Consider the following 13,468-nt stretch of genomic DNA (forward strand, 5'->3'; position numbering starts at 1 on the left):
GGAAATCCCTATGGAGAAGGAAAGTAGACATCTGACGAGTTTTGTTTCTCCGAAGGGTCAGTATCAGTGGAAAGTGATGCCGTTCGGTTTGTCAGGTGCTGCCGCAACTTTCCAAAGAGTTATGAATCAAGCTCTTAGACCACATAGTGATTATGCTGAAAGTTTCATCGATGATATAATTGTCTATTCGTCAACGTGGGAAGAACATCTTAAACATTTAAGAGCCGTACTCAGTACTTTACAGACATTGAACTTTACGGCTAATTTAGAGAAATGCTCTTTTGGCAAGTCGGAGGTAAAGTATTTAGGTCACATAGTAGGCTCAGGCAGACATGGCCCAGATCCAGAGAAATTGCAGGTCATTAAAAATTTGAAGCCACCTAGAACCAAAAAGGCATTAAGATCAGTTTTGGGGTTATATAATTACTATCGAGAGTATGTTCCGAATTATGCAAAAATAGCTAGGCCGTTAACTGATCTCACGAGAAAATCTATACCTAATGATATACCTTGGGGGTCTGAAGCCGAGAAGGCATTCAAAGAATTAAAGGATGCATTGTGCACGGCATCGTCTTTATATACGCCGGATATACGAAAACCTTTTGAAATTAACACAGACGCCTCACTAATAGGTATTGGAGCGTGTTTACTTCAACGAGATGAGTATGGGAAAGCTAGACCGATAACATTTTCTAGCCAGAAATTAACTAGCGCTCAGTCTAAATGGAGCACTATAGAAAGAGAGGCGTATGCAATTATTTGGGCTCTCGACAAGTTCGAAACTTGGACATACGGAAATAAAATTTTGTTGCATACAGACCATAACCCATTAAAGTACTTAACCGAAGGGATACCCCGGAATGCTAGATTACAGAGATGGGCATTAGCTCTATCCCGCTTCCAAGTCACTGTAATGCATAAACCAGGAGCTAAAAACTCCGATGCAGACGCATTGTCGAGGATCCCTCACGAATGTATAAGTGACCAATAATCTGAACTAAATTGGAAAAAAAAAAACTAATGTTGGTATCATATATTTTTTTGTGTGTGTGTGTTTGTTTATTAATGTAACACTAGAAAGGATAATGTTCAATGCTAGTATGGCAAAAAGTATATAGATATTGTAATTTTCATTTATTATTATTTTTTTTGTATTATTGTGGTTACTCTAGAAAAGATTGTGTTATTAGGGTATATTAGTAAACGAATTATTCCTTACAGAAGTGTCAGTGAGTTGATATTGCAATGTTTTGTTTGTATCGCTATAGAAATTTGTACATGTGCAGTTTTTATGTTTATGTGTTTTAAGTGTTCTTTTTTGTGTTAGTGTTTATAACTGTAGTATGACCCTTTTTTTTTTTTTTTTTTTTGCTCTCTGATTTTAGATTCCTTGTGCTGTGTCCCGGAAAAGAGGGACTACCTGGTAAGTGTCAAAATGATATGGGTTTCAAATTTTTCGACTCAGTCGTAAATATTTACAAACCAGAGGGGAGGTGTGAAGTTCCTTCCCCTGATGAAAGAGGAAGAACGGAAGTGACTTACCTCGGAAAAACCGGTCGAGGCAGGCTGGTGGGGGGAAGAAAGACTGAAAGGAGAGGGCACTAGGAGTTGGACCGGCGAGCATGCCGTGTGAGAACGTAGAAAAAAGAAATATGTTTTAATTTCTTTTTGCGCGCCTTGTATATATATATTGTATATAGTTTATGTTACAGTGTACTCGTTGTATGGTGTATCCATAGTGCAGTTTGTGTTACACAAAAGAACCCACCTCGTGTTTGAACGAGCGCGAGGCATGACAGGCTTCTAATGACGCCGCGGAAAACTTGCGCAACAGTGACAAAAAGAATATTTAAAAATACAATAAAAGCTTGAAAGCTAGTGAAAATGTCTGAATTTAATTTCCTTTTATTTAAATGAAGCTTAATGTTTTTAAAAGAAATTGAATATTGTAAACAGGAATCAAAAATATAAATATCTGTGGGTTTCTGCCTCTTTGTTTTTTTTTCTTCGTAACATCATATCCCCCGGAACGGGGGGGGAGGAATTTGAGTTTGGAAGGAGGTACGCTCGGATTTCAAAAATTCTTGGTAAAACTTTTCGACTATTGTTACCTTCCTACGACTATCACTTGAGATATTATATAAAATTTCGGAAAACGCTAATTTTTCGCATTCATTTTTCCAAGTGGCCGAAGTCTAGCGCGCTGGACATCAAAATGCTTTACTTGGAAAAATGTTGGCCCTTCTCACGTTCAAATCGTAGAGTTTGTTTAACAGAAATTTTTAAGTTAAAGAAATATGAAATAAATAGTATTCCCAAACGTGAAACTTATTTTTATTATTATTTACGGTTGTACTCTGAAGTTGAAGAAAGCACGTGATTCCATATAATGTCATTGTATGTCGAAAATCTTTCGTTAATGTCAGTATTTTAAATGAATAGCTGCTTTTGGCAACTTTTATGTTTCACCTTTGGATACGTGACACGATATGCTATCGCTACGTTAATTCCTTTATTGAGATTTTGAAAATTTGTTACATTGAAATAAATTTAAATCATAACCTCCAATGTATTACCTGAAGTGTCAAAGGACTTTGTTTCCTGAGCTGGCAAGAAAAATTTATTTACGAATCGCTGGTTGCTTGGAAAGAATGAATACATTTTCTTCATAATGAAATGTTTCTATACATTTTATGCTATTCTAAATTTATTTATAAATTTTAATTTCTTTTATTGTATACTTACTTTCTGAGTAGAAATTTAAACTTCTGTATTTAACGTATTTTAGATGCAATGTTACTTTACTACAGTTACATAATTTTTTTTTTCAATTTACTTAAATGTCTGGACGCAAGAAGACAGCCCAAATGTTACAGCGAGCTACAGAAAAATGAAGTAAAAACACTAGGAGACTCAGCAGGCAAGTACAGGAAAATTTGCGAGCTTTAAAAATGAATGAAGATACAACTGGAAACTCAGCAGGCAAGCATAGTGACAAGAAAGCTTACGCATTCAAGAAACTGAAGAAGAAACGAATAGGAGTTGCAGCAGACAAGCAACAACTCAAGAAACTTCGCGTGCTCAAACTGTATCAGAAACTAGTAGAAGACACAAAAGATATTCAGAAAACCAAGAAACACTGCGTGCTCCGGAAAGGGAAGCAGAAGCGAAACGGAGGCCCATTAGGCAAGTGGAACGTCAACAGAATATGCGCAATGAAGAGAAGAAGTTGCAAGTAAACAAAGGATATAAGACTCTCCGCGTCATCGTCAGATTCGACAGGAAATACCAGAACAGCTCAAGAACCTGCATAAGCAACTCAAGAACCTACATAAACAACTCAAAAACCTGCATAAACAACTCAAGACGCTGCAGACTACGGACAATTTCGGTTCGAAGAGGCAGAGCTTATACGAGAAAACAAGCTTCGCATGAACGCATCACGACATACACGTAGTACTCTTCACAATGCAGGAAGTTTACTCTGAGCAACACACTGTATACATAGAGCTCGTAGACATATATACTAAAGATTTTGCTTTGGCAACAGCCCCCTAGTAAAATGTATGAAGTTTATATTGATATCTCACAATAACTGAACGAAAGTTTTCTATTTACTTCTTCATTTACAATTTTCTTAAATTTTTTATCAGTAATCCTGTCTATATATTATAGATATCAAAATCAGAAAAATTTAATTAATTATCTTTAAATGTATACTTCGCCTCTGTTCATACCGAAACAACACGATGTAATTCTAGATAGCTAGAAAGTAAAATGTATTCAGCAGGCTGTACAGCAAGCGACATCTATAAATGGTGATAATACAAGAATGTTATATAATGTTATATACTGGCAGAGTTTTAAAATAACAACATATACATCAGTGTTTTAAAAATACAAATTTTGCATCAAATTGCAAAACAAATATCTTAAAATCTGCCTTTTCATGCATAAAAGTTCAGCATTCGGAAAATTGTATTTTCGTAAACAGTTTAGCAAAAATAACAAAAATCATTGCCTTGAGAAATGGATAATCTTGGTATGAATCCGAATTACGCCAAGACTACCCGTCAATGGTTGTTTTGAACACGCACTTAATGTATATATATATATATAACCCTTAAAAAACGTAAAGTGAGTGAATCAACTATCCGAGTGTGTCTTGATATCTTGAGTATTTAAGAAATAAGAAATGCATTTATCTATCTGGATAAAGCTAACGCTATTGCCCGAATAACAACGTTTATTTAACACTTGATATAACCAACTTCATATACATCTTGAAATAAAACATAAATGTCCTAATCAGATACTACCAACTGCAGAAAAAATACAAAAATAATGGAATTTCTAATAACACTACAAGTAACATACCGAGGAATAAATTGCGCTGCAAAACTGATGCAATCTACAATATGTAAACCAAAAAATTTATATACCGCTATAGAAATGCAATAGAATGAGAAATGAAACTATAATGAGATTTATAATGACAAATTTACCATAAACTATTAATATATAATATTAGTAAATATATACTTTTAATACTATTCTTTGAAATATGCTGAAACTTTCACAATATTCATTACTTACAAATGCTTTTTCATCCATCGAAGCATAGCACAAGCCATTCTCAATTCAGTGCTGGTGCACGTCAATAAAATAAGGATAAATCCAAATTTTTACAAAAAATCAATCGCTTTGACTCGTTTCTCAAAAAACGTATATCTACAAATGCAGTATTAATATATCACATCAATATAATTCGGGATCATAAAATCTCCAAACAACGCATTAAACGCAAAAAATCGCATTAAGGCAGAATGAAGAATTTTCACTCTTACAATGACTTTTACAACAATATAAAATAGAATCGAATTTCTAAACTAAGTGGTCGTTGTTACACCATATTTCATTCTTGGGGAATCTTTCATGGTTGTTTAGTAATTCTAACTGTTAACTGGTTTAAATAGAATTAAGATTTCATATATATGCACAGACTTATATATATATATATTAATACGTATCTGTAGTAACATACATCATCTTATTATATGTAGGCGCATAATTCTAAATTAATTATACTAGTCAACATAATTTATATATTGATAGCAGCAGACTTTTAAAATTATTTATTACTATCTGCTGGCTAACGATTATATAATTAAGTACAGTGGTACCTCGACATAGTATAATTATGCGAACTGGGCTACTGCCAACTGTGAAGTGTGCATACTGTGCAAAATACGATCTGCGTTTACCGAAACTAAAAACTGTGCAAATGCGCAAACTGAGAAAATGCACAGTGTGCTAATGTGCATCCTCTTGTACTATAATTCCCGCCATTTTTATCTCTGCAACCGCAGCCATCTGCATCCTACTGTTTCCTCCGTCAAAATTCTCGCAACCATCTATAAACTGCGAGCACGCTCACAAACAGAGACCTCAAGCAACTGTAAACTATGATAAAATTATGAACAACGCGAGCAAATAGCGAACTGTTAGCGATTATACACATGGAATGTGAACTGCGCAACCGTGGATCTAATGTTAACTACGCAACCGTGGACAACATTATGTGCAAACGCTTGCGTAATCTATGTCCTACGAAATCCTAGCACAGAGATAAACATACTGTGCACAGCATGCCAGTTGAAGTCATTATCCTAGCAGCTTAGCTCAATACATGCCTTAATTATATTTCTTTATATGTTTTAATTCTTCCTGTCTAATCTTTTTAATATTCTGACACGTTCTTGTTTCTTTGCCATATCTGTCAAGTCAAAGACTCTCCAAATCTGTAAAACAAAACGCGAGCGTCCTTGTCTGGCCATTTACATCCTTTTCATGTCTCAATAAACTACAGACGCAGCCTCTTGGCGCTCCAGGATGTTGTTGCCGCTAGATATAGGGGATGGCGTGGGGCACACGGCTGTTTACCTATATTAGACACCAGGCGTCCCCGTCCTTCGTAAACCATAACCTGTACAATGATCCCATTGGTCGCTTTCAAATCCTTAAGTGTGTTAATCAAAAATTCGTTTGTGTATTATGTGTTAAAAATTTCAACAACTGGTCTGTGCAAATATGCTCCGCCCACTTATGTTACATGCCTCAACAACTACCGCCACGATATTCCGTTAGCTTCAAGACACGGAGGAAGAAGGATGCTACAGCCGTAGCAACAAAGAGGAGAAAGTTATGCGAACGTTTTTATGCTACAGATGTGCTAATTTGCTTTTACGATGTAAAAGTTATGCTTCAGATATTTTAAGTCGCTATTTTACCCGAGATATGCCACTGTTACATATTGCCACATTGGATGTGATTCCGAACTTCAAGTGCACAGGTTTGTTCCAACATTTGGATTTATTTTTCACTTTTATGATACCCACTAAGGACAGATATAGGTAGCTACAGATTTCAGGGTCATGTACGTTTTAAATAAGCGAAGACCTATGATCTATGACCTATATAGAGGGAATGTATTTATCCCTAGGAATGCGTATAAATAATAAGCTCAATCATATGCTTACATACGAAACCATCACAACAGACGACATTTTGACATCATACCAGGCGACAACATTTCATACGACCATCATAACAGACATTCTGAACATGGAAAACTGAGTGAATAGAACATAACACTTCAATTCTCTACATTCCTCAATAATAAGATATACTAATTTGGAAAGATGCTCAGTAGAACAAGTCAGGGCTTTTAAGTAGACAATTTATGACAGAGAAGTCAGACGCATGCTCCTCCATCCAACCAAACAGTAGCCAACCGTGACATGTGAGAGGCGCAGTTATCTTTCTGGGATACTCCCTTTCCGTGTGAATGACAGGGTCATAAATGGATGCAGATGATAGCTCATCAACTCTACGTACAGAATCATATTGAGGGAGGTTGGAACAAGTATCAAAGATCCCAAACACAACCAGAAGAAAGCATTCCAGACCATGATTAAGCCTCCACAGCCTTGTACAGGTCCAGTCTGCCATACCGGATTCATAACTTCATGATTCTTTCGCCATATTCTCAGCCTCCGATCGGTATCAATTAGACGGATCGAGACTCATCACTCCTACACATTCCAAGTCCACTAGTGTCTGTTCTCTATATTTTCTTGCCCAGGTAAGAATGGCAACTCGATGGCATGCATTTAAGAAAGGTACACTCGTGTGTCTACGGCTTCCGAAGCCCATATGGTGAAGGGAGCGATACATGATCTTTCTACAGACTGTACGACTGACGCCTGGTTTAGCTAGGTGGTAATTTGAGAATGTTCTTCAATGCCTGAATAACATCAGGCCACCAAAGTCTATCAAAGGCAGCCTGTATGTCGAGCGAAATGATTTAACTATGATTATTACATTGCCTGTTTGTTTGAATTGGTGTTAGAAGATCATGTAAGGCATGTTCCGTAGATTTATTCTTGGTGAAGCCATATTGTTTGTTAGATAGTAGGTCATGTTTAGCGAGGAAGTACTGTAGCCGTATGAAAATTGCCTTCTCTAGCACTTTTCCAAGAGCTGGTAACAGACAAATAGGTCTATAAGATGTTGGTAATGCAGGATCTTTTTCTTTTTCAAAAACAGTGCTACCTCACCTATCTTAGTATCTTGAAAAAAATGCTTGAGACGCCAACAGGCATGAAAAAAAGCTATTAACAGAGCTGGAAAATTATTGAAGATGATTTTAATGATTTGATTATCGATACCATTAGGTCCAGGTGCTTTGCGAATGTTCAGATTTTTAACTATGAGACTAATTTCACTTTCTCCTGCCTGCATGAAATACTGCAAAGTTTCAATGCATTTCTTCGCATCCTGTGTTGTCACCTGCACCGACTTACTTGCGGCATCATCATCATCATCACTTTCTTGGTCTTCCGATGCAGTCGTGTGTTTTGCTGCAACTCGACCAGCGATTGCAGGGTAGTAATCTTCATTTTCATCGTAGCCTTGAAGCTCGTTGTCAATGGATAAAATTTCTTCACAATTTTTTACCTGTTGAAGTTCCACATGTAAATCATCATTTTCACTTTCAATGAGCATATCTACATCCATCTCCAAAACGAAGTACTTAAAGCCACAATGAGAAAAATAGTTCTGAATTGTCTCACTGCTCACTTTTCGCCAGCTGTCGGCCACAAATGTCATAATGCCACAAATTTCTTCAATTGCCCCATAGCTATACGCTTTCTCCATGCCTTCTCTGGAACTCGAACCCTGAGATCCGTCACGAAGATTGTAAAAATTACTTTTCGCTTACCGGAAAGCTGCACATATAACATCTTAGTCACAGGAAAGAAAAATTATTGGGCAAAGCCATGCAAAAATTTTGAAATTGCTTTACATTTGAACTGTTTTGTACAAGCACTTGAAATGTTACATATTTTTATTATTGATAAAACAGGCAACTAAAAAACATAAATTGTTATTGAATTTTACTGTGGTTACGGGAAATAAAAATATATTTTTACTTAACATTAAAATTTACCAAAAAAAACCTACACATCACTGCAATCGTTACACCAGAACAAATAAACAACATGATCTAACCATGAGACAACATTCCGCCCGGCCTTTAAAACTGATATTAAAATTTCAGCTAATTAATTAGTGACGATTTACAGCATTTAAAAATTTGATAATCACTTAAATAATACTCAATGTATTACAGTACTATTATTGAGCTCTGACATTTTTAAGAAATTAAAAATCTTGGACACAGTAAGTATGCAAAGTATATATAATTTTACATAAAATGGCATTAAAATAAACATTAATTTCAAAATAAATCATGTAATTCCTTTAAACATACAATCATCTATAAAATTCTTGTCATGTACAGAGACTGTTCGCACCATTTCAGACGATTTTCTGTAAAAAATAATCTTCTGTCTGGAATTTCTCTTTTAACTGCAACTATATTTTTGTAAGTGTAAATTATCGTTTGCTATTTGACAGTTTTATTTTCAGGCCAAATGTCGCTTTTAAAGAAGCAATGGATGGAAGGCAATGTTTGTGTACTTTCCGAAGAAAATTATTCGCATATGTTTATTAACTCTTTCTGACACGGTACCTTTTAAATTTGGAGTTTTGATAAAAGAAAAGGTAGGCAGTCTAATTAAGCCTAGAGGAGTACACAAGTAAAATTTTGTGAAGATAGCACTCATCGTTTAATTCTGTGGGTGTGCCCCACACTGATTGAATAGAGCTTCGAAAAGAGTGCTGAAAAGAGGATTGTTGTCAATGAACTGACCGATGGGATGCGGAGAAACAAAGAATACTGACTCTCAGTTGTCCTAGATTATCGGTGAGCCCGGTCTCGCACACCTAGGGTTCGCCACTTGATTTTAGGCAAAATTTCAAGGTAAAAATTTAAAACTAATATAGAATAAGGATATTAGTATACAGCCAAAAAGATAACATAGAAATTTATTTTCAAACAACTCCTTTTATACCCTAAAACAAATCTGGAAGATTTCTTTGAAAAATGAGGGTCTTAAAAAACTAAACACGGCTAAAATATATGGACTGGTTTGTCTTGAGTTGCCATCTACTATAAATAAAGAAGATTCAGAGTAACCTATAGTAACCTATAAATCCTTTTTCATTCAATTTTTCTGTGTACAGACGGAAATTTTTAGGTGTGTGCAGACCGGACACACTGTGCCGCAAAGGGATAAAAACGTTGTGGAAGACATGATTTTTCGATATCTATAGCTACGACAGATCATGTTGTTAATGGCAAAGGCAAAAATTGTCAAAACATAGCTTCAAGTGGTAAATTGTTTCCAAACACGTACCTTACCGTCAGCATATTAAGCGTATTATGGACCAAAGCAGCACCGCTTCCCATGTGAACCCTTCATATTCGTGAAATATTTATGAGAAAATTGCAAATCCATCTCCTTCTTTATGCATTGCGGACGAACGCTGCTTAAATCTACATGGCAATACTTCACATTATTATTTTTATGACTGCTTAAAATAACTTACATTCCAGAAATTCATAAAGAGTAGATTCCCGATTAATCAAAGAAGGCATCTTCCGTCAGAATTAATCGTACAGCACTTTAATTGTGCGCAGGACAGGCGAATCACTATAATATAATTAAGAGAATATTATTAACAAACTTCCGCATTTGTAATTTGTTTTACTTCGAACGTAAGTAATTTTGGTTACGTATAATATATCGGCATTAAAAATAAAAACATATTTCAAAACAAAACGAACAGAGCGCTCTCTTTATATTAATAACTTAAATTATATATGCAATTGTAATATTTTTTCTACTAAAAAATAAGATTACAGGGGCAAGTCGATTTAACATCGACGTAAATTTTTATCTGCCGAAATTGGCGAAATACCGCCAAGATGGCGATGGTTTTGGAGACTAATTTTTGTCGTCAAATTTAGTAAGAAATCACAAATTGTCGCCAAACTTAGCCACCAATTCGTGACATTTGGGTACCGTCTTTACATAACTGTAATTGGTAGTGCAGCTGAATAAAAATATAATTGATCCCTATATGTAACTGTAACCGTGTCCGACCCATATATGTAGCTTCAATCGTATATGTATTCTAGTAATTTCGAAAATTAAAAGTACTAGATACTTCTCCGCGTCCGGTAAAAAAACTATGTAAGCCGAAGAGACCATCACCTCTCGGTTGTTAGTTCGAGTTGATTTCGGAGTAATAAGATATCTGTAAGAGATTCGCTTTTAGATGAGAGCTGGATTGTGTTGCGTTTAATGTCTCTGCAAGAACAGATGTGAAAGTTTTGAGGTTATATATCTGATATTTTAGCAGTCGTGGATATGAATGAAGAAACTTCCCATCAAAGTCCGGGCATTCCTGTTTTGGCTGAGTGGAATATATCAGAATGATGACGCAGATGGATTTAGCTTTTAATTGCACATCTTTATTCAGTTCAAATAGCAGAACATTTTCCTTTTAGATGAAATTCTCCAAATTACATACCAAATAGTGTTTTAAACTAAATAAGAGGTAATCTGTGAGGCCCGGTGGCGCAGCGGCTAGCGCATCAGAATCACTCGGAAAAGATCAGGAGTAATACGTGCCGACTTTTGCTAATATTTACCAGAAAAATGTTGCAAAGAATTCGTAAGTTTTAACTTGAAAACAAAATGCACCACTAATAATACAGCTTTTTATTTCTTCTGCGAATAAAATGTTTCAGGAAGCGAAGTTATTATTTTTTTGTTATACGGTACATTACCTTCATTGGATAAAGATTACAAAAATACTGGTTTTAAAAGAGATGCTGAGAAGTAAATTTTGTGTCATTATTTATGGGGAGCCCACCAGCGGCCGAGCGGTAAAATCGCTGAACACTGATAGTTCGGTCCGAGGTTCGAATCCCGCGAACGGGCTGGCTGCATGGGCGTTTTCGTGGTTTTCCCTATGTGTAACGTGTATACGAGCCAGTTTCCCTTAGAAAGTCCTCCACGAAGGCATCCCTCCCCTTAGGCAGGTAGCCCTCGTGTGCTTTACCGTATTCTCAACACACCACCACCACCATTATTTATGGACGCTTCTAGCTTTATTTGCAGTGCTGATCTAGAGCGTTTGAATCTTCTTGATGATTCCTAGCATTACTAAGCATCATTTCAATAACCGGTATTTGCTAATTAAATGCCGAAATTCGCCTGCAAATTAAATACAGCAAATCCTGTTAGAAATTTCATTTTATATTTTCGAGAAATAAATAATAATCTCTACTGTTATTTAACTGTATTGAATAATAAATCGTTCCGTTTAGCGTTATATAAATTTCAGAATAAAACATAACTCGGTATCTGTCCTAACTTCATTTTTCGTTAAAGGTTCCAAATTCTCAAATTCCTTATTGTTTGTCAATTGAAAAACCGTGCTGCTTTAAGCTTACTTCTTTGGGAAACGTCTAGGTTATAGGTTTTTGTTAAAATTTCCGTCAATTTTAAAGTAAATGAATTGTCGTCACTCTATTCTTAATCAAAAATTCGAAATATAGTGGATACACATTTGTAAGCTACATACAAGCAGTCTAAAGAACATCTAGCAGGAAACCACGACCACCGCTTTGCTTCAAAAAAACAAAGCAGTTTTACTTAAATAGTGTTGAAGATAAGGAATGTTACGTGTTAAAGAGAATAATTTTCTATATTTTATATCGCAAGGGGATATGAAAAAACTGGTGGTCAGTAATTTCTTGGACTATATCTGATCATAAAATTATTTTCTTCTTGGAATCAAATTTTATATCAAAACATTCAATTTTACATTCTTCATCTAAAGTAAAACAGCATAACCTGACTTAAAAAATACTTTTCCCCAGTTTTTCATTTATCAAATAGTATAAGCAGGCTTCTCTTTCATTATATATTAAAAAATAAATCATGTTCCTTACATCTTAAGTATATATGCGGATAACAGGAAAAATGTCTTTGCTCTATGCGAGCCGAATTGGAAGCGAAACATTATATGATATATCGCAAAGATAATGTAGAAGTTCTAAAGCAGGCATTTTCTAATACTAACAATAGGCAAAATTCACAAAAATTAGACAACGGTTGGCAGGATGCACCCGTTTCAAAACGCGGTAGGAAACGTAGCAGTTCGAACGAGGAAACGTATCCCCCGCTAAAATCTGCAAATCAATTCAATTCCTTACAAGAGGTAAATTTAGATGGCAACAGAATGGAAGAGGACAATATCCTGGAAGAAGATAAGGTTACCCCTAACTCAAATCCTTTCATTCAACCTAGACAGTATGCTGGGAAAATTCCCCCGCTAGTTACCATTAACTGGAAGGATTTTAGGAAAGAATTAAAAGATAACTTAAAAATTGAAAACATTTGAATGCAAAAAAGAAGGCGAAAATATGGTTCTTAAACTAAGCTCCGCCGACGATTATAAAAAGGTGCAGGATAAATTAGAAAAGCAGGAAATTCCGTATCACACCTTTTTGTTAAACTCAGATAAATGTAACAGATTGGTCATAAAAGGACTCACCACGGATTACCAGGCTGACGAAATTAAAGAAGAGTTAGAAGCTAAAAAAATACCGATAATTAAAGTCAAACCCATCACTAGAATGAGAGACGGTATTGCTACACAGCTGCCGGTTTTTTATGTTGAAACCCCCCGTAATGACGAGGGTAAGAAAATACGGCAAGTTAAATACTTATGTGATATGAAGGTTACTATAAAATATTACAAAGGTAGGCCCGGACCACGCAATATTTTAATTGCCAAAGGTATGGGCATACCCAGAAGGCATGTCACAACGAACCGCGATGTGTACGCTGTACTGAATCGCATAAATCTTTCGAATGCCCATATAAAAATAAAAAAGAACATGCAGCCCAGCGTGTCCTTTGTAACGGTTCGCACGCAGCGTGTAGTCTTGATTGCCCCAAGAGGCCTGGAAATATGGAACATT

This window comes from Stegodyphus dumicola, chromosome 4 (assembly GCF_044657685.1).
Source record: "Stegodyphus dumicola isolate Sdum_Otavi_A_Nest chromosome 4, ASM4465768v1".
Lineage (NCBI taxonomy): Eukaryota > Metazoa > Arthropoda > Arachnida > Araneae > Eresidae > Stegodyphus > Stegodyphus dumicola.